Source organism: Empidonax traillii, unplaced genomic scaffold (assembly GCF_003031625.1).
Source record: "Empidonax traillii isolate 1590-97213 ecotype Southwest subspecies unplaced genomic scaffold, ASM303162v1 scaffold20:size5563877, whole genome shotgun sequence".
Classification (NCBI taxonomy): Eukaryota; Metazoa; Chordata; class Aves; order Passeriformes; family Tyrannidae; genus Empidonax; species Empidonax traillii.
The window spans coordinates 1,094,427-1,115,619 of record NW_020955213.1 but is presented as its reverse complement, the minus strand read 5'-3'; the positions used below and the strand labels follow the sequence as shown (position 1 = coordinate 1,115,619).

The 21,193-nt window shown below is 39.9% G+C and overlaps 1 protein-coding gene across 3 annotated transcripts in view; it reads right to left on the bottom strand.

Annotated features, from left to right (window-relative positions):
• TENM1 (teneurin transmembrane protein 1) overlaps positions 1–16,925 on the bottom strand; it is a 306,894-nt gene extending 289,969 nt beyond the window's left edge. For all 3 annotated transcript variants that reach the window (XM_027898080.1, XM_027898096.1, XM_027898087.1), the window contains exon 1: positions 16,673–16,925. The gene's annotated coding sequence lies outside the window, so the exon portion shown is untranslated. The remainder of the gene's footprint in view (positions 1–16,672) is intronic.
• Between the last annotated feature and the right edge of the window lie 4,268 nt (positions 16,926–21,193).

The following is a 21,193-nucleotide window of genomic DNA, read 5'->3' as shown; positions in this document are numbered from 1 at the left end:
ATTGACAAAGGACAAGGTATTTATACTGTGCATGTTTTGTCAGGTGGAAGTTCAGGGAGGAGGGGTGGAAAATGACATTTTAGTACAATTTGATACACAAACACTTGAAAGGCTTGAAGGCACCACATATATACAAGTCTGAATACATACACAAAGTCTGTCTACTCTTAGAAAAATAAAGCTAATAAATTTGGAATTTGAAAATAATTACAGGAAAGACAGAAGAGTCTTGATCTTGGGCAATGTTTGATTTACATCTATACAGCTTCAAAGAGCTGTCTCAGCTTCCTCTGAACTAATTTCCAAATGCTGGTTTCGGGCATCTCTTGTTTTTTTCCACTCTAACTCTGCCTTAAAAAATTTTAAGCACATAAAACATGTTTAAGCACAGCTGTCACAATATTTTCCCCTCTAAAAGCAAACAGTTCTAAATCTCTCTCTAAAACCACTAGAGTATTAGGGTCTTATGCAGCACCATATTTACAACTTCTCAATAAGTTCATTTTAAAAGATAAAGTTAAATACAATATAACACAGCTCAGCCATTCAAGACTGGATTTTCATATTAGAGTGTTTCACTTAACCAGAGCTCCAAGACAGAGCTGGCAGCATATCTAAGGAACAGTCACAATACTACTGCCACATTTCCAGTCCTTAAGAGTTCTACACAAACACCAAGAAACAGCACTGGGATTTCATTTAGTCATATTTTATTCACACTGTGGGATCAGTTACAGAACAGGGTATTGTTTGTTTGTGGTTTTTTAAGACTGTTTCACCATGTCTTTTCACCAGCTTTGACATGAAATAGTTAAACGCAGGTAGCTGGTAAAAGATGATAGAATGTTTTGGATTGGAGGGGACCTTTAAAGGTCATCTAATCCAACCCTGCTGCAAGGAGCAGGGACACCTTCAGCTAGAACAGTTTCCTCAGAGCCCTGTCCAGCCTAACTAGTCCATACCTGCACACTACCTATGTGTGTGTGCAGGTACGTTTGGGAATGAGCAGGCAAGCAGATTTATTCATGCATAAGAACTCTTTCCATGTGGGTAATACAGTGCCCTGAAAAGAAAATGTCCTGAAAACAGAGACAGAACAAAAGCAGCTGCTCGCAATATCTTAGGAAAACACATTTTGGAGACTTTGCTCTTTGTCAGACCAAAGTATCCAAATATTTTCCCTGACTCTAAGACTAATATTCAAACTATAATTGCTGTTGAGATCTACTACTGCTGTAGTAGTAGCATACTAAGTAGTAAGGCAAAATCTTAGCATCTAACACATGCACGAAGAAAACGGGAATTGCTGTATGAATCCTAACACTTCCATCCATGAAACACCACATAAAACTCCTCTTAATGTTTACAGCATAGGTGAAAAAAACCAACAAATGTTGGGAGGAAAAGGGCAGCTCACCACAAAGGTAACTTTGCCTTTAACTGAATTTATGAAACAAAACCTGAAACAAACACCAAGCGTGAAAAAACAAACAAACAAGGAATGTCCTTTTAGAAAAACGGGTATTATTGCTCACACAAAACAGAAAGGAATATGAGCTGAGAGAGGCTTATAAGCAAACAAGCAGGAGGCTGATGAGAACGTGGGCCATTGTCACTTGCATAATGTAAAAGTGAGAGCTGATAAAGACTGAGAATACCTTTTACAGTTTTGTAGGAGGGCTTTTACTAATTAGAAGGCATTCACTGTCTGCCTCCAGTCTGCCAGAAAACAGAACCAAATATTTACTACTTTAGCAACATTTTAACAAATTTAAAAGATGACACTCTTTGCATTTGTGTTCGTATATTTCAGTTCTAACATGCAAAGAGTAACAAAAGTTTAATAAGCAAATTCTCTCTCCTGTTTAAACCACAGAATGAATCCTTTCTTCACATCATGAAAAAGTTTCAAAATAACCATTTTATTGACCTATCTGGAGTCTGCCCAAAGAGCTAATAAGGGTATCACTAAAAAACTGTCAGTGTAGGCCGAATGAAGACATTGTTGATCTGTGTTGGTCTTAACCATCTTTTGTGATGGTTTGTTTATGCCCCATTTAAAAGTATACCAGGCAAATACCTTGGACAACATTTCAGAGAGTTACAGAGACCAAAACTGAAGGCTCTAGGTTTCAGATAATGTCCTGATTTACAGCTAATGGTTCTTACTGATACTAGAACTCAATAAAACACAAAATAAATTATTAGAAGTTAGACACCCAATATAATGTGGCATTAGCCAGTCTTCCACACTATTCCTAGGAACCACCAAACTGTGTACTGCTCAACACAAAAGACTGCCCAGATTAAAAGGCCAAGTATAAAGCAAGTAAAACTTCAGTTTTATGACGGAGCTTAGAGCACATGCAATACAAAAATAATGCCAAGCTTTCAAAAGAGAGTATACATTGCATTTATCATTGTTGGGATGTACATTTATTTTAAAGTGGAATATTATGACAACTGAAAATAAAGTCTCTATCCATTTCCAAATGATGCTGAAAAATCACTTCAGCTGTTATGTTGTTATGAAAGTAACATATCAATCATTTCACAGTAATACTGCACTTGATTCAGTACCAATGCCAGCTATATGACTCATGTTAGTATATTGAAGTACACACAATTTCATTTTATGATCACTAATTTTCACTACTTAATAGCAGTATATTCAGTGTCTATGGATATGCTGTTTGAATACTGAAATAGATACTTCTTTATACATCCAACTAAGAGGACTTAAGGGATCTTCCCAAACATCACTGGTGACTGTGTGAAGGGAGGGAGGAACAGACACCAAGGGGGAAGAACAGTCCTGCACTGGAGAGAGGGCAGTTAATCTTCAGAGGTGAGAACTTCTCCCACAGATTTCTAAGGTAAGCAGCAGAGACAGATAAAACAGTGCTGCTTTATTTCCCCATTAACTATGTATACTGGAAGGGTAAAAGTGAATTTGGATATAATCTGGCAAAGTTCAGAAACTGGACACAATAAATTACACTTCAGGGAGTATCATCTACATATTCCCCCCAAAAAGATGAGTTATTTCAGAAAGCAGGAAACTGCAAATGTTTGTTTCTACTAATTCTGTTCTCATCATCCCTTAGGCCTATGCAGCTCATCTATTGTCCAATTTCAGCTGCATGCTTCCCCAGAAACATTTCAGAAACATTTCTGAAACAGTGTCCTTTTCTGCCCTTAACACACAAATCTCATCCAGTGTAAGGAAAAGTATCAAAACATTTAAAACATTTAAAATAGTAATTCCTGTAAATGATTATGTTTTTTAATAAGCACTACTTAGAAGAGAACTCTATTTGAATTGCTGTGGTAGAGACAGTTTGTTTTCCCATCAGTAATGAACTGTGCATTCTTACTCAAATGTAACAAGATGCTCAGCTCCCAGGATAACTATCAGGGGAAGAGCTTCTGTTTTATTCTGCAGACAAAGCAGATACCATACTTAAGTTTTTGTCCCTAGGAGCTGAAATCATAACAAAAGACAAGTTTTGTTAACAGCTTAAGAAAATAACCTTCTAAAAGTTTCCACACTATAAAATTATGACCTAAAGCAATTTTAATGCAAGTGTCCCGTGGTCATAATCACCTTCACGGTACATATAGTCATTTTCTCATCTAATAACAGCCTTGTAATCCCACAGCCCTTTTGGGCTGGAAGACCAGCTTTGGAGGGGAATTTTGCACAAACAACTTCTCTTAATAAGCACAATGCTATTTAAGTCTTTTAGTGCCTATAGACAGCAGTCATCAAGAACACATTTTTGACCCCCAGGCAAGGCATCGGAGAAAAATCAAAAGAACAACTTTGAAGTTTATTTCTTAATTACAATGAAATGTCTGCAAATTCAGGGCATAATAGCCTTGAATTGATCTCACTTATCCTCAATGTAGGAAATTAGTATTTACGTTGTTTCTGCATATCAGTTTATAGTATATAAACATATTTACTCGAGTGTGACTCTATTTGAAAGATCCCTCATTTCCACTTCTAATGTATTTCAAATTTTGTCACTTGTCAGATTTGCATTAATACATTTTTTCTGAGGACCATTATCATTTAGTCATGAACTCATGTTCCAAGCAATAATGCAGAAAGAAGGTAACAGATTTGCTGTCCTTCAGCTCTTTCAAGCTCTTCACAAGAAATCTGGGGAGCAGGTCACAGCATTTAAAACAAACAAAACCCCTGCACACACCAAAACACAGCTTCCCCTTAAAAGTCACAGCAATCTCAGTGGTTAAGGGGAGGATGGATCATAGAATCACAGAATATCCCGAGTTAGAAGGGACCCACAATGATCATACAAGTCTAACTCCTGGCCCTACACAGGACACGCACGAATCCCACCATGTGCCTGAGAGCATTGTCCAAGCACTTCTTGAACTCTGTCACGCTTGGTGCTGTAACCCTTCCCTGGGAAGCCTGTTCCAGTGCCCAACCAGCCTCTGAGTGAAGAACCTTTTCCTTGTATCCAAGCTAAACCTCTGCTGACACACCTTCATGCCATTAAAAGTATAAAGGAACATCTTAACTCTAATGGGACACAACAGAGACTCAGGAAATCTCAAGCCTTGTTCTATAAAAGGCAACCTGAACCACAGAGCACACAGGTTGTGTGCACACATCAATGCCCCCTCTTTTTAGCCCAAGTATATTGCTTTCCTTTCCAGTAGAAAACTGGAAATACTTTCCTAACTACCTCCCACATCTAAAGTTATTAGGAGGGTGGTTTTTTTGAATATATTTATATACACACATAGAATAATGATGTGTCAGTGAACAAAAGAAAAAAACCCAACCCCCCTCCCTTCCCTTTTGTCCTCAAGTTTCCAAGCATTTCTCAGAACAAAACAGTTTGTTTAAAAATGACAAGAATTAGTGACACCTTAATACAAGTGGAAAATCCAAGACAAAGCTGGAGTGACTCACCATTGATTTATCAATGGATATCATGATTCAATGTTAGTTCCAGAAAAGCTGTCAAGTTAAGGTTTTTACTGACCCTGTTGCCATGAATCTTCCCAAGAGATTTCACATAAACAGAAAATATACAAGAAGTTAATTATACAGGACCCTGGTGCAATATAACGCAAGCTCACAGCAAGTGGGAGAGCATGTACGTGTCACTACAAATATTTAAACAAGAAGTTCAGTGTTTGATTACATCAGTCAAGGCAAATTCGGAATTGTTCAGATCTGCCAAAAGCCCTTTGCTAACAAGTGACATCAGGAAGCAGGCAGCATGTGCCTTCCTGCTGCAGCCTACCTGGAACACCTCAGCAAAACCCCCGTGGCCTTTTATTGCTGCTCCAGTCACACAGCTACAATCTCCTGCTCCACCTCACCTCTCCTCTTCCTTCTGAACCATTTTCAAGTCGCCTTGAGCATACTCAGTTTTGTTCTGGCCAACAAGTGCAGCTGGTTTCCTTCCCTTACAATTTATTTCTCACCTATCCTTTCTTCCCAGATCTTCCCCAAATGATGTACAACCTGAAGTCTTGAACTCTCAGCTTTTCTCTGGTATCACACTACCATATTAAAAGAAACAAGTAGTGGTCTCTATGGAGAGACACCAAAAAGTAGCACTCTAGGAAGAACATCTTCCCTTTGACTTCATTCCATGATTTTTACTCCTATCTCTTATTTCCCTTACAAATTCTTAGGAGAAGGAGTGGTAGTAGATTTTTTTATACTGTATTATAACATGCAATAGAAGAGTGATACTTGGTTGGGGTTTTTCCTTTTGAGGATGTAGGTAGTTGGGATTATTTTTTAGAGGTAGATCTACTCCAGAATGTATCATATTCCTTTTCACATGTAGAAAAGTGCTGACATATAATACTATTTAAAAAAAAGGACAAAATCTAGATAATTTAACATTCAATTTGATTCAGAAAGAAAGACAAGTACTAAGGATACCCTGATCCTATAACCAAGACCTTTCATACAAAATATTGGGCTCTTGATAGCTTTATTTTATTTTGGAGTAAATGCCAGATCCTAATATTTTTCCAATAAAATATTTTTGATATAGTGCTTATGCTTGCAGAATATTTTGATGTATTTACATTGCATTTGTGATTTAATCTGCAGCCCTACACTTATCCTTTAGGTGTGGTAATCCCCACTGTTAAAAAGGCAAAGCAAAACAAAGTCTGAACATACTGTTTAAGCAATCTATTGCAAACAGATGACAGAGATATATTTTATTATTTTTAAATCAGACCATCAATCAGCAAGACGATGAACAAAGGAAAATATCTGCTAGCCTAAAATGTGTGACTCTTTATGCTGCATTTCCAATCAATAATGTAAAACATTACTAAAATATGAAGAGTTATGGTTTTATTTACTGCTGCTTCTCATGTTCTGATGTGAAGTCCACCATCACTTCATGCTAGAACTGTTTATACTTCATACACTATCACTTTGTCATTGCATCGATGCCACATCAGTTGTGCAAAAATAGTTCAAAATTTTCAAGCTCTAATAAAGCTGACTGACACAGTTGAGTTCTTCATCCTTATCCTCTGATATCAGCTCATCCTGTAAACACCTTGCACATTGACTGCAACTGTTATGATGAAATAAAAACTTGCAAACACTTGCTCAGAGCTTCTGTTTGTATGTTCCTTAAGAATTGGTGCCCTAGAAAGACTTCATGTCCTTTACTTATCTACAAACACAAGCATATGTGGAGGAGCAGCAGGCAACACACATTTCTCTTGTGTCATTCCTGTATTTGACCTTGAGTAATTTCTTTTAAACATGAGAACTTGTCTCCATCTGATAACAACAGAGACAGTACATTTAACATCCAACATGATGATGTTTACTGAAATGTCAAAGGTTACTCATTAAGAACGGGACTGGAATGACTAACACTTCAAGGGCCCTATTTGTGTTGGCTTGATGATTTATGGTGCAGTACTAGTAAGCAATGATAAAATACAATATAATCATGTCTGTGAAAAGTTCTGCACACTGAAAACTTAAAACAAGTTTTAAAATCAGCAACACGGACATCTACGTTTTAGCATTCATCTACTCAGAATTATGAGATAAATATAACTTTATTTAATTCTTGGACCTTGATTATTTTTGTTAAAGTGAGCATATGTTCTACATTTAGTGTAACAGCTGTATATATATATATGCAAGATGACCACCAGTACCACTCAATTTCTATACATCTCCCATTTGTAGATACAGTTATAAGCCTGAAAGCACAAAGGGTTACATGGCAAATATGTAATGGGACTCCAGAAGATGCTTCATTCAATACCCAATCAAAAGAATCAAGAAATTCAACATGTAAATAAGTTCCATATTCAGAACAGAGAATATATAAGTCTTCAATATCTTAATTATTCTCAAAAATAAATCCCATCCTAATTCCCAGCTGATGAATCTGTTTCATTAATTTCTGACTTTCCTTCTGTTCAAGAGAAAGTGGAAAAGAGCTGAGTTTAATACAGAAGCTTCAATATCAAGCCACGGAACAGACAAAGCTTTAGTGCTGCTGATAAGTGAACTGTTTCTGAAAACATGAAAGGAAAAGAGTTTTCCTTTTTTTCAGTCTAAAGTGGTACTTTAACAAGGAAACTTTGCAAATACCAGCTCTATAGTGGCACACAATCAGAATCCAGTTGGACTGGAAACAAGGGCAGTCAATTCATGTGCCTGTTCTATGGAAAGGGCAGGCATAGTAGAACATCACTGGCTCAAAAAATACAGAAAAGTACCAAAACTTACTCTATATAAGTAAATAAAGACTGCTCAGCACAGGAAGATGAGAAAGGCTTTATCTCCTTGCACACCAGAATGCTTTTCACAAAGTCATCTGTCTCTTTTTTCCCGTAGGGACTTTTTATGGAGATTAATTTTTATGCCTCATTTCATTATTATTCAAGGAAGTGTTTCAGATTTTTGTGTTCAAATATAACTTAACCAACAGTTAAGTTACAAACTGCAGTTGTAGGATGTATTTTCCCCCACCATTTTAGGATTCATTTCAACTTTAAAAACATCTTGAAATTACTCTCCATATAGCAGGTACAAGTAAAGGAGTTAGCATTCTCATCCTCTGGATGGTATTTTTTTCCTGACATTCAATTAACTCTGTATCACTGATATTAATATTTCAATTTCCACTAAAGTTACATTTCTGGTGCTTTTTTGTTGCTCAAATAGGCTTTTAAATTTATTAAAGGTACATTAAGGTAAAACCAATGGCATTTAATATAGTGAATTAACTGAACAGGCAACACCTACAAGCTATTTGAAAAAAACAGAAAAGTATCTAAATTACTTCTCCTATCAAATCTAAATACCAGTGACATTACTGTGTTGCATAATACTAACTGCAGCTTTAACTTATACACAAAGATTTCCATGTTATATCAAATTTCAAGATGCATGAGGGCTTTCAAGCAAATAAATAAAAACCACTTAAGCATCAACACAGAAAGAAAGATACAGTTTTTCCAAAGTTGGATGGTAATGGCAGAATTTAGCTTTTTCTACATGAACTGAATGTTAAGCCTACCGGTAAAGGTTTTTTTTAAAGGAATTAATATTCATGTGGTTTCAACCATAGGCAAAGATGGATGAGGATTGAAATCTGCTCATTTAAGCATAATCTACTCATCATGAAATGCAACAGAAGAATCTCAAGAACAGGCTTATCAAAGTGCCAAGAATATAACTCATATCTCCTTTTTACTTGAGTAGCATCAAAATCTTACTTTCCTTCCAACAGGAGTACCATTTAACATAATTCCCCTCTTATTTCATTCATACAGACCAACTACACTTAGCACATTTATGTCTCTTTCTTAGTTAACTGTTTGAGTCACGGAAAGCAGAGCAATAGTAAGAGAGAATATATTGGATATTCATTTTGAAGAAGGAAAACACCACTGAAAATTCTACCATAGTTACTAAAACCTGCTGCAGCCGTACTAGGGAATAATTTCATGCACATGTAAAAGCCCAGCCAAATATTACTACGTTGTACCCTTGGACAAGAAATCACAAAAAGTAAGTTGGTAAAATTGAGGGACAGAATTTGGCAATTTGCTTCAGTCTTTATTGACATCAAAACAATGTTTCTTCTTTAGGAGTGGGCTATGACAATTTTAAAAAAGTTCTTTGGAATTTTTCATTTTTTAATCAGCCAAAGTATTGTTTCTCCCTCCCAATTTCTTAGTAATTTGCTCATGAAATAAGCTTCAAAGCATTCTTGGTTTTGGTTCCATTCAAAATTCTAAGACAGTATTAGACATAAAATGTCAAATCCACCTGTCTCTCTCCATAATGTCTTCAAATATGGACCATATTTGCATTCTACAGAGAAAACATCAGGAACAAAGCAGACAAAACAAAAACAAACAGGTAAAAAAAGAGAAAATTGCATCATCTTTCTCTAGTTTCACCATATGGACTGAACAGTTATGTCTCTTATCTAGAGCTGAGAGCTTAAGTCCTACTTCGTTCTACTACTTCTTTTTTACTTAAAAAACCTCACCAAACAACAAAACAAAACAAACAAAAAAACAAACAAAAATAAAACTCCACAACAACATAGAACCAAAAAGCCCTGAAGCTTCAATGCTAACCCTCAAAAAAGCAAGCTGCTAAACAAAAAACTCAATATAACACAACTGCTAATAACACTGACCTCATTGATATATTATCTCAATGAATTCTTAAAATAGCAATACAGTAATTTATAGTAATCTCTTATGTGCATTACAGGTTTGAACTTGGGAATGGCACTGTCAACACAGAAAACATGGTCTGTAGCTGCTGCTCTGGAAAGCTTTGAATGAATTGCTCAGACCAATTCAGTACAGTTTATAAATGCTTTGTGGTTCCAAAATTCAATTTTGGAACTCATAATCAACTACAAAAATATGAGAAAGTGAATATGAGCAATATTAAAATGCAATTTCTTCCCACTATTGACTACTTATGAACTGACAACTTAGTTGGTTGAAGTTAAAACAATTGGTATATCTTGTGGTGACCACTAAAATTGCTGACCATAAGTAAAGTTATTGCAGTTTACAGACTTAAATCTCTTAGTCTAAGCAGCTAATTTAACCTAACATTGCTAAATACAACACAACTTTAAATAAAGTGTGTTAATGAAACATTAAAAGGTTGCACAGCTAAATTATAGTCCAACACATTCATATTAACTTTTTCCTGCAGTCTGTCTGCAGAGATGATAAGAAACTGCTTTAGTTACACAATAAAATTGCACAGCATGCCATAGAAATGACAGCTATCCATCAACACTTACAGGAGTTCAGATCACAGAATCACAGAATATCCAATGCTTCTCAAACTCTGGCAGACTTGGTGCTGTGACCACTTCCCTGGGGAGCCTGTTCTAGTGTCCAACCACACTCTTAGTGAAGAACCTTTTGGTAGTACCCCCCAACCCTCCCTGACACAGCTTCACGCTGCTCCCTTGGGTCTTATCGCTGGTCACCAGAGAGAAGAGATCAGCACCTCTACCTCTGCTTGCCTTCCTGAGGGAATGCAGATCACAGTGAGGTCTCCCCTCGATCTCCTCTTCTCCAGACTGAACATGAAAGACATCTCCCTTCCCTCTCATTCCCTACACAAATTGCTAGTCAGGACCAAACCCTCAGCAGAATCACTTGGTATGGCTTCAGTGATGAAATCAGTGGCATATTTCCATGTAGGCAGAAACATGGTTAATAGTGATATGTATGTGCCACATCAGTGGAAAGATACCTATGAGAAACTGGCCCATTAATAAGCATCAACTAAGCATTAATTCTCAAAACAGTATTGTAAGGTTCAAACAACAGCAACCGGTAAAAGTCCCCACACTCATCTTCACATGCTGCATCTTCAGATTTTTTTTTTAAATAACAAAAATAGTTGCTTTCTACTATTGTACTCTTTAAAAGAATTTATTCCATGGTGACTATGATTTATTGAAAGGAATAGACTTTATGGAAATCCACAGTACTGCTAATGGGTTGATAAAACTCCAAGCACTATAATGGTGTATTCACACTGTAATAGAGGTGAGCTCTCATGTTCTTGCAAACATGCAGGACAGTGCATGGTGCAGATCAGGAACACCATTTGTGGACACCAAGTTATTTGGATAAATTCAAAAAGCATGTTATACAGCAATTCACAGGAAAAAAAATTGTAGATGTGCTGTACCAAAGACAGTTCCCATGTAGGAACCTAAAAACTTCAATGACCAAAATTCTATTCAGTAAAAATAAACAGGATATCTTTGCTGATGAAAGTCAATATCCTACATGCTACAAAATTCGTCTCATCCTGGGCTAGGAAGGATCTTGGTGCAAACACTGACTATAGGGATTTTCATTTGTAAATAACTATGTATATCATAAGGAGAAAAAAGAAGAAGAAGGAACATGAGTCATTATGCATACAAACAGATCTTGGTCACTTAAAAGCACTTAGTAGTACAAACAAACACAAAATATACTAAGATATGCATTTAAATGCTATTTTACTAGCTGAGGGCAGAGCGTGGGCTCTATAATCAAAGATAATGATTTGTATTTTACAGAGGTGGGATGGAATTTCTGGTAGCAGCTGAAGCACTAGGAAGAATAGTGAAAGGGAAATAAACTAAAGCTCTTAAAACCACAGAGCTCTCAATTCTGGTTAGTGGTACACATATGGAAGACAAAATTTGAAAGAGGAAAGTTGTACATGAGGAGTAACAGTTATTCCTGTTGAGGATGGCCTATAGGAACAAGAAGGAAGGCTTGTATCCAGACCATTAGGAAGCCCACAATGAGCAATGATCATTCTTTATTAATTTCTTTCCCAGTGACACCTCCCTGGTCCAAGTAGTTTGTTATTGCCTTGTATAAGAAATGTACTGAGAAACAAAATGAGCTGCACAGCTAAATCCTACCACATATTCGAGTAGCTGAAAGTGTATTCTGGGGTAAAAACATGTTATGAGAAAAATGGTCTACTTGCTTGTCTACAAAAGAAAGGTATCTATGTTTTGGAACCTATTTCTATAGGATCAGAACACTGGTAAGAGGAAACACAGCGAAGGACAATCAACCACCTCCCAGGTTTGGATTCTCTATCAAGTACAACAGTCCATCACCCATTACCATAGAAATGACTGGAACTTGCAAAGTTCTTCTATTAGGTAAACAAAAACTTTAGTTTACATGAATTAACAGCCTGATTTATCAGATTAAAAAAAATAGTAATGGTATTAGTTAATTGCAAGACCCTTAAAAGGAACAGCCAAGTTCATTTGATATAATAATCAAAACAAAGTCCATGCAGTCACTTCCACACATGCCATCTAAGAATTTTTAGCCTCATATTTTTCTATTCTCCCTAAGTTTCTGTAGCTAATATGATCCAACACAAAACTCTTTGGTACATGAGGCAAACACACTACACGCACACACTGCAGCCAGTATTTCATTAATGACCACTTATGTCCCAAGAGATCTCTCTTGTAGAAGATGTTAATTTAAAAGATGCATTGTTATAGAACACACTCCTCTGCACCCCCAGCATTATGAACAGAGATGTAATGATTTACAGACACACTGTAAAAATGCAGAACTTTATACCTCAAACCCCAAATACCATGTCTTTAAAAGAAAAATAAGAATAAAAAAAATGTTTATGAACCCTTCATAACTCTTAGCAAACATCTCTCAGCATTAAGGGAAACAAAGTAACAAAACCAGCAAAGATGCCAACAGTTTACAAGCAAACCAAAACCATACATCCATGACGTGGAACGAGCACTACTGCCTGTTTAACTCTGAGCTGGAAGAGTGCAGTAATTGCTCATTAAGGCTACAGCAAGCACTGCTGAGTGAAGGCTTCCAAAGCAACAAGCCAGTGCTCAGGCCAATTCAACACAATAATTTTAATATAGACAACACGTTCAACTAGAAGTGATCTTTTCACAGAATGATAGAATGGTTTGGGTTGGAAGGGACCTTAAAGATCTCTTAGTTCCAAGCCTTCTGCCATGGGAGCAACCACTAGATAGGTTGCTCAAAGCCTCCAATCATTCACTGCTTGTTTTCTATAACTCAGAAATGAGAATTCTGTACTGGTAAGTAGAAAACGATACAACTACAGCCTCACACAGTAGCTTCAGACAAGGATATTAATATCTTAAACATATGGGGTTTATATTTTAAATATAGATATTCAAATAAAACAGTTCAGTGCAACAGACTTAAAGAATACTTATTTTTAATAATATACTCAACATACTGAAGTTCAATTTGTATTGGAGAAATAGTATTAAATAAAACCACAAAGAAAGAAGTAGAGTAATTATCTTTTAATCAGGTTTCAGACATATTCTGTTAAAGCAGTAAAAACAGTAGGAAAGAAACTGATGTTTTCTCAGTATTGACTACTCCACTAGGTATTTAATAAGTTTTAGAAGAGTTGAGTTTTTGGATCTCCTTAGTATTTTACTGAGAGGTTTTAGAAAAGACAGGCTCTTGTTAGGAAAACCTATTTAGATTCTCGTTTTCAATGTATACGTTTCTATAAGTCATAAAGGAGAGTCATAACATAATGCATTCTTAAGACATCTCAGGCTCTGTTTAAGAGAGAACTCTGAGCACTGAGTATTTTCAGCTTTATTAAACCCTATGTATATCCTACTATGACGGAACTACACAGTAACACTGAGGCAGAACATTAGGTAGTAGCAAGATGTAGCCAGTGCAACTGAACTGTCTTTGACGTGACATTTTTAGTTGTGATGAAACTGTGAAACAGAATCAACGGGCACATCAAGGGGTCCAAGTAGCAGACAAGAAATCAGAAACTCCTAAATTTTCAGACGTAGCTCCACCACCAATTTATATTTGGTCTCTAAAACATTTTAAACTCTAATCTCACTACAGTCATTATGAGATACATCCAGTCATTGTAACTGAAGCAACGAGAGGACACATCATTCTCTCAGTCTGTAAAATGTGAACAAAAAATATTCCTAGCCAAAAGGAGAAGACTGTTTTCCTGCAATCAAAGCCCTGAAATAATGATAAATTAGGCAGCGTTATTCTTTTTAACATTTTTCAGATTCAGATCATTTAAAAATTAAATGCATACCATTTAGACCTCATGAATCATATTGAAATAATGTCCTGCCTGCTCCAATTAACACCAACACCAATCCTCAGAACTTCCTATCCCAATTAAAAGAAGTAAGTAAACATTTACCTTTTCCTAAGCCATTCCTGCAGAGCAAAAACGTTGCATACCTCCATACGTGACTACTGGCACATGTGTGAGCAATCAGGTGATTTCTTCAGTTTTGAAAAACTACCATTTTAAATCATGATGCCACATCAAATGGGTGATAATAGATCTTTGCTACAGCTTTGCTCACACAACACTGCTTTTATAGAACTCTGAATACATTTCAATCGCTTTTTTACACATAAGCCATCAATACAGTATGTTCATTTACTTCCACATCTGACTACTTGAAAAGTTAAGAGTAGTAATTTGCAATTTTCTCTTTTGCTATTTATATGTGTCATTTAAATATTTAAAATTTGGCATCCAGAAGGAACTTTTCTCTTTGAAAGAAAGGATTTTTACTTAAGTATGTGAAATTCAGTTTTCTGTGGGTTTTTTTTGTTTGTTTGTTTTGTTTCTTTTAAAGATCAGACATTCAGATGAAAAAAAGCTATGAGAAACGTGTTATTCAGAAAACTTCTAATCATTCCTTGAAACAAAACTGTGATGTAACCAAAAAAAGGGGGTGGCCCCATAAAGGTTCCTAAATCTCCAAGCAGTTAAGAGATTTGAGTTCCTAAAACAAGCCAAACCCCCCCAAACTCACAGTTGTATTAAACTACATTAACAACTTCTGGTGATTTTATATTACCAAAATATGGTATCTATAGGGAAAAAAGCAATTAGTTTTTTTAAGAAGACTGCATTTAATCTGAGAAGAAGTATATTGAAATTAGCCCATAGCATTGCAAGTCATGTATAAAATAAGCTTTGAAAAGAAACTATGGACAAGAAAGAAGGAAAGCTATTGGGCTGCATCTCACCTTCTGATATATAGCTCTTCCCCTACTACAGTTTATCTTGCTATTTGTGATTCACAAAGAGTTCTTTACAACACCAGGAATTCCATACTTCAAATATCAAACTGCTCTGCGTTAAGCTCCACAATTAACAGCTGAAATGCAGGCATTAGGAGCAGTGAGGTTTTGTTACTGCAAAACCATTTAGAGACACGGTGGATGTTTGGGATGCTTGCCCCACCACACGGACAGTTGGTATTTATTTCCATAGTACAGTGTATCTGACTCGTTAATTATCAGAGAAGCATCAGCGCAATCCATCAGCACAATCAAGATGGGTATCTACAACCTCTGGATATTGTGAACACAATCAATGAAAGACTATCACTAAGATAGTAATTATACAGCCTCAAAAGGTAGTATATATTTAAGCCAAATAAAGGGAGAGGGAGGGAGTTCTTGCCGTTGATTTCAGAATTAGAGCACGCAAACCCCAGATCTGCTAAAGGTAAACGTGTTCACATTCAAAACGGTAAGATCACACAGTTAGTACAGAAGCAGGGACCTCACTATGTACCACAATCATATCCATAGCCAGCCTAAGCATTTATCAAGCTTAAACGTCAGTCACGAGCTACAGCTGCAAGGCATTTTAGGGGAAAACAGCTGGAAGCAGCAGAGCAGTGTAACGACTGTATGTACACACGCCTTGGCTAAAGGTAGAGATTACCAGATCCCACAGCCAGTGGAAAGAGAACACACCAAACACCCGTTTAACAGACTACGCCTGAGGAGCGGTCAGCAACAAGGCTGCTCCATCCTCCAGCGGGGAGCGAGCGCGGTGCCGCTGCCCCGGCAGAGCCGCCTCACCCCTGCGCGCTCCGGGGATGCGGCTCTTCATGTGAGCGGCCCCGGCGCTCCCGCAGCGCCAGCGCGGAGCCGGAGCCCAGCGCGGCGCCGGGGCGGCCCCCCGGCAGCGCCCCGCCTTTCCCCGCCGAGAGCCGCGCCCCGCGGAGAGCCGCGCACTCGGCCGCCACCGCCCCGCTCCGCGCCGGCAGCGGGCACGGGGAGCTGCACGGGGAGCAGCGGCCGCCCGCGGCCGTGGTAGCGCGGCCGGGCAGGGCGGGCAGAGCTCCGCTCCGCGCCGACCCAGCGCCGACCCACCGCGCCCGGCGCGCCGCGACCGCGGGCGAACGAGACCCCCTATGGGCGAGCTGGGGGCTGGTGCCTCAACCCCGAGCGCGGCTCCGCACAAGGCATCGCTGCTGGGCGACAGCGCCAGCTCCAGCTCCCCGCGCCCGCGGCGGCTCCGCCAGCCCGCGCGGTGCCCGCACGGTACCCGCGCGCATCGCCCCGCAGCCAGGCAGCAGCCCGCCGGTACCCTCCGCGCAGCGCACACGGAGCCGGGCGTCCTCACCCCGTGTCATCCACAAAAACCGCTCCGGGAGCGCCCGGCGGCTCCCGCTCCGGCGGGGCACGGCACCCCCGGGCGCGCCCCTCACCGCCCCCCGCGGAAAGCGAAGTTCGGGCGCCCGCGGCGCCGCTCCCGCCTCCCCGGCAAACTTACCGAGCGCGGCCACCGGCTGAACTTTCAGCAGCGCCCCGGCTCAGCCCCGCCGACGGCTTCGCCCATCACCTTTAGGTGCGGGTGCGGTGTCCGCGCCCCGCTCCCCGGCGGCTGCGGCGCGGGCCGATATAAATCCACATCCCCGCTGCCGGCGGCTCCCCCGCAGCCCGCCCCGGCCCCTCCGCCCCGCCGGGGGGACGCGCCGGCTCCCGCAGCCGCGGCTCGACCCGCAGCCCCGCGCGGCGGGCGGTGCGGAGCCGAGGCGCGAGGGGGACGCGGGGCCGGGCTCGGCGCAGCCCCGGCGCTGCTGCCGCCGCCGCTGCTCTCCGGCGGGTGTAGTGTCAGCGGCGCCGCTCGCTCGCAGGGTGGGAAATTTTTTTTTTTTTTTCCTCCTCTTTTTATTTTTTTTTTTTTCTCCCCCCTTTTCGGCTCCTCCGCCGTTAATGAGCATGCCCGGGAGAGCCGCGCAGGCGCTTTGCCCGGCGCCGCGCCTCGAGTCGCCTCGCACCGAGCGGAGGGGCGAGGGCTGAGGGGGCGCGAGCTGAGGGGGCGCTGGGGTGGCCGGGCTGGCGCTGCCCCGGCTGGCGCTGCCCCGAGGGTGGAGGTGGCACTGGGGCGGGAGGCAGCGAGCGGCAGGGGCTGAGCCGCCCGCGGGGGAAGCTTTGGGCAGAGTTCGGCAAGTCCGCGGGAAGGTGAGGCGGCTGCGCCCGCCTGAGGGAGCGGAGCTGCACCTGCCCCGCCGCGCGCCCCGGGGGAGAGGGTAGAAAGGGGGGGAGAAAAAGCCCCACCGGCAGCCCTCTGCGTTGGGAAGGAGCGCAGAACACCTCCGTCTAAATCATTTACCTTGTTGAGGAAGAAGGGCTGGTAGTGGAATCAAGGCTTGGGAGGGAGATGCTGATTAATAGAGGGTGCTCACGATCTGAGCTTACTAAGGTGGGGGTCTCCTGTGGCCACCATAAACAGTCTTGATGGAGGGGAACTTCATCTGCTGGTGCTGATCTCTGTAATTTCATCATTTATACACTGTGTATCCTCAGGCAGGCAGACATACAAAGGCATAAAGGTGATTACCACTTGCTCTTTTCATAACATCTAATTCTGCGTCTGCAGTTATTTGTAAAGATTTTTTTCTTTGGTGCTGAAGAGTCCAAGGAGCTGGCAAAGGTGTGCCTCTGGGGCTGGACCCGGCTTATCGGGCTGTCTCCATCCTGGTTTCTGCTCACATGCGTACTGCAAACACATATCTATCAATTCCTTAAAATCACTGCGGTTATTTACATTATTTAGCTTGTGCACTCAGCCACAGGAAAACACTGGGGAAAGTGTAATTCTCTATTGCTGTTATTTCTTTATAAGTTTCTGCATAGACCACCTAAAGTGGAGTCTTTTTTTTTTTTTTTTTTACTCTGTACCATGCCCCAGGACATACTTCCTTTAGACAGTTAGTTTATTTTGTTTATATAAGCATTTGAGAAAATGACATCTTGAAGATGTCTATATAATATCTTGCAGTACATAAATAAAAAATAATAAATTAGGTAATGTCATCTGTTCTAATATACAGCTGCTCTACATAACTTTTCAACATTTATTCTCTGAGACATCCGTGCCCTGAGCTCTAGCAGAAATAAAATCCAGATGCCCCCCCCCCCAAAATCTTACTGAGTCATTTTTTCCTTGGTTCTTCAGGTAGAAACACAGATAAGGTTTTGATATTTAAAATTACTTCCCAACAATGGGATCAGTTTGTGGGGAGCAAAGGAAAAAAGAAAATTCCTTACTGAACAGCATCACAAAGGTGATACAGGAACTGGCCCAAAATGCAAGTTCTTTTCCAAAACGTGTTTATGAGCATCTGTAAAAGTATAAAGCAATGGAGGTGTCTCCCCAGTTCACGTAGGGTGCAACCCAATTCTGAAAAGGCTGCAAGGTTTTAGTAATTCCAGAGTCAACCTCTTAAAAACAAAAACAAAACAAATAAACAAACAAGTATTGAAAGATTGAAAAAAGGATAAGGAGCCAAAAAGATGATAGAGTTTTAAAATCTGCTGCTTCCATGAGTGACAGAGCACTGGCTTTGTATCTTCCTTTCTAGACCTTGGGTATTTAGTTCCATTTAGTCTACCCATTTCTAAAGACTCAAATTTACAATGAAGATGTTGGTCTCGTTCTTTAGCATGAAATCATCTTTCGTCGATATCCTGGAAATATTAATCTGCCTCTCCCTAAAGAAAGCACAGCTGTAAAGATCCAAAAGTAAATATAGAGTCCTTTAGAAGTCCATTCTACCTTCCTTGGAGTAACTTCATACTATGCAGCAGAAAGTCATGAGCTATTGGTTATACATTACTTTCATAGGAAGGCCAGAGAGGCCAGAACTAACCAAACTATTTCCCATGAAACTCCAAGCCATTCAACAAACCTCACCATTAACTGTTTCTAAAAATTAATTATTTTAAGCCAAAACAGTCCTCTGTCAAAAGTCTGTCTCAAATTTCTGTGACTTAGCCCTGGTAAGTGGAATAATTCTTCAGCAGTATAGATCAGTCATGAACTATTCTTTGCCTAAAATAAAAAATAAATTTTCTTTCCCAGGAGACGTGGTTGTTTTTGTTCTTCTCTCTCTGGATAGACTTCAACTTTGCTTTTCATTGGAACAAAAATTACATATCACAGATTGAACATGGAAATAACTCAAAACCAAAGAAAGAAGAAGGTGGAGAATTAAGTCAATATGTTACTCACAGAAACATAAACCAAGATAGCCAACCAGTCTAGATTCTGAGTTTTATGATAGTACCAAAGTCAAGTAAATGTTGCCCTGCTATTAGCAGGCAAAGATCGTAGAATGTTATAATTCCATTGTTACTGGAATACTATGGAATTGCCTGTTGTAATCATTAACATACAGTAGTCATAAAATGATGGTAACCTCATCAAAGGAAGGCATGAAAAGATAACCAGTGGAGGTGGACATTCAATACTACCTGTGTCTCTTCAGCAGATGCTGAGATAAATGAACCAAAGTGGAAAATTATTTGCAGTCATCAAGTGGAGTGTCTGGTATAGATGGTAATTTCAGATGTGCTCCCTAGTGAATTGGAGGGAAACTCAAAAGGTCTGCTTGGAGTACTATGCAGATACTACATATTATTCCATGAGAAAGATGTGTAAGAAGGTGTGGAACTTCAAGTGTGTTGTATGGAAGCTCTAAAAGAACTAAGAGCAGATCTCAATCAGAGATGAGACCCATTGGGTAATGGGAATATTTTTGTAAGAGGAACTGCTCCAGTGGGAGGAACAGATACAGATACAGAGTTTTCCAAGAATCAGAACTAGTATTTTTATAATTGGAAACAAGAGCCCTTAAGCACATCAAACCTAAATGTACCAAATATCAAAAGTGCATTTAGCAAAAAAGAGTTCTGACCCTCAGGTTTCTCAGCCAAGCCTGCTAAACTAGTTTAGAAGGAAGCAACAGGTAAAATATTACTAGATATGCTGGTGTCAAGTGGAATTTTCTTACATATGTAGGTTTATATAGTATTGCAGCTCCCTGCACTGAAGATTTTCTCTGTAAGTAGCAAAGAATGGTATCTTGAGTGCACAGTTGCAATACTCGTCATTGCAGCACTGATGTTAAGGACTTGTTTGACACCTTTTCGCATCCTCAAGTTCAGAAGAGCCTCCTGAGTGAGTCATTGTCTTTAACTGGTAACTGAGTTATGCTGAAGCAGTTTTAAAATTATTCTCATGCCTCCTGTGGGAATAGAGATCATTGCCTGCATTGCAACAATCTCTGCTGAGACCTGAGACACAGCTGCTGGTCTCACTGCTGAATAGGATCTTTTCAACCCACCTGGGGTAGGATATCACCACACTCACCAGAATTCTGTCAGCCTATGCTTCCAAGAATGATGCTGGAAATTTCTCTTTTTTCCTCTTATTCTTTGAATCAGATGAAGTCCTCTAAAACCTCTGAAATTTTGGAGAATTTTCCTTGTTTACTAGACTGCTTTACTAGAGGCAAGAAATCAGCCCGATTCCAGTGCTGGCTATACTTTCTAACATAGTTTACTTGAAATGTGAGCTTTGACTTCACAGAATCATAGAATGGTTTGTGTCGGATGGGACCTTTAAAGTTCATTATGTTCCAGCTTGTCATGCCAAAGGACACCTTTCACTAGACCAGGTTGCTTCAGAGCTCCATCCAGTCTGCCCTCAAACACTTCCAGGGATGAGGCTTCCACAGCTTCTCTGGGCAACCTGTGCCAGTGCCTAACCACCCTGACATCTCATCTTCCTAACATCTCATCTAAACCTGCCCTCTGTCAGTTTGAAACTATTCCCCCTTGTCCTGTCACTCCATGCCCTTGTAAAGAGTCCCTCTGCAGTTCTCCTGTAACCCTTTTAGGTACTGGAAGGACTTGCTTCTTTTATTCTTTTCAATGGACTAAGAGAAAACTATTTCAAACAGCTGATGAAATATTTACAGTAAATTTCTTGATACTGATGGGAAAC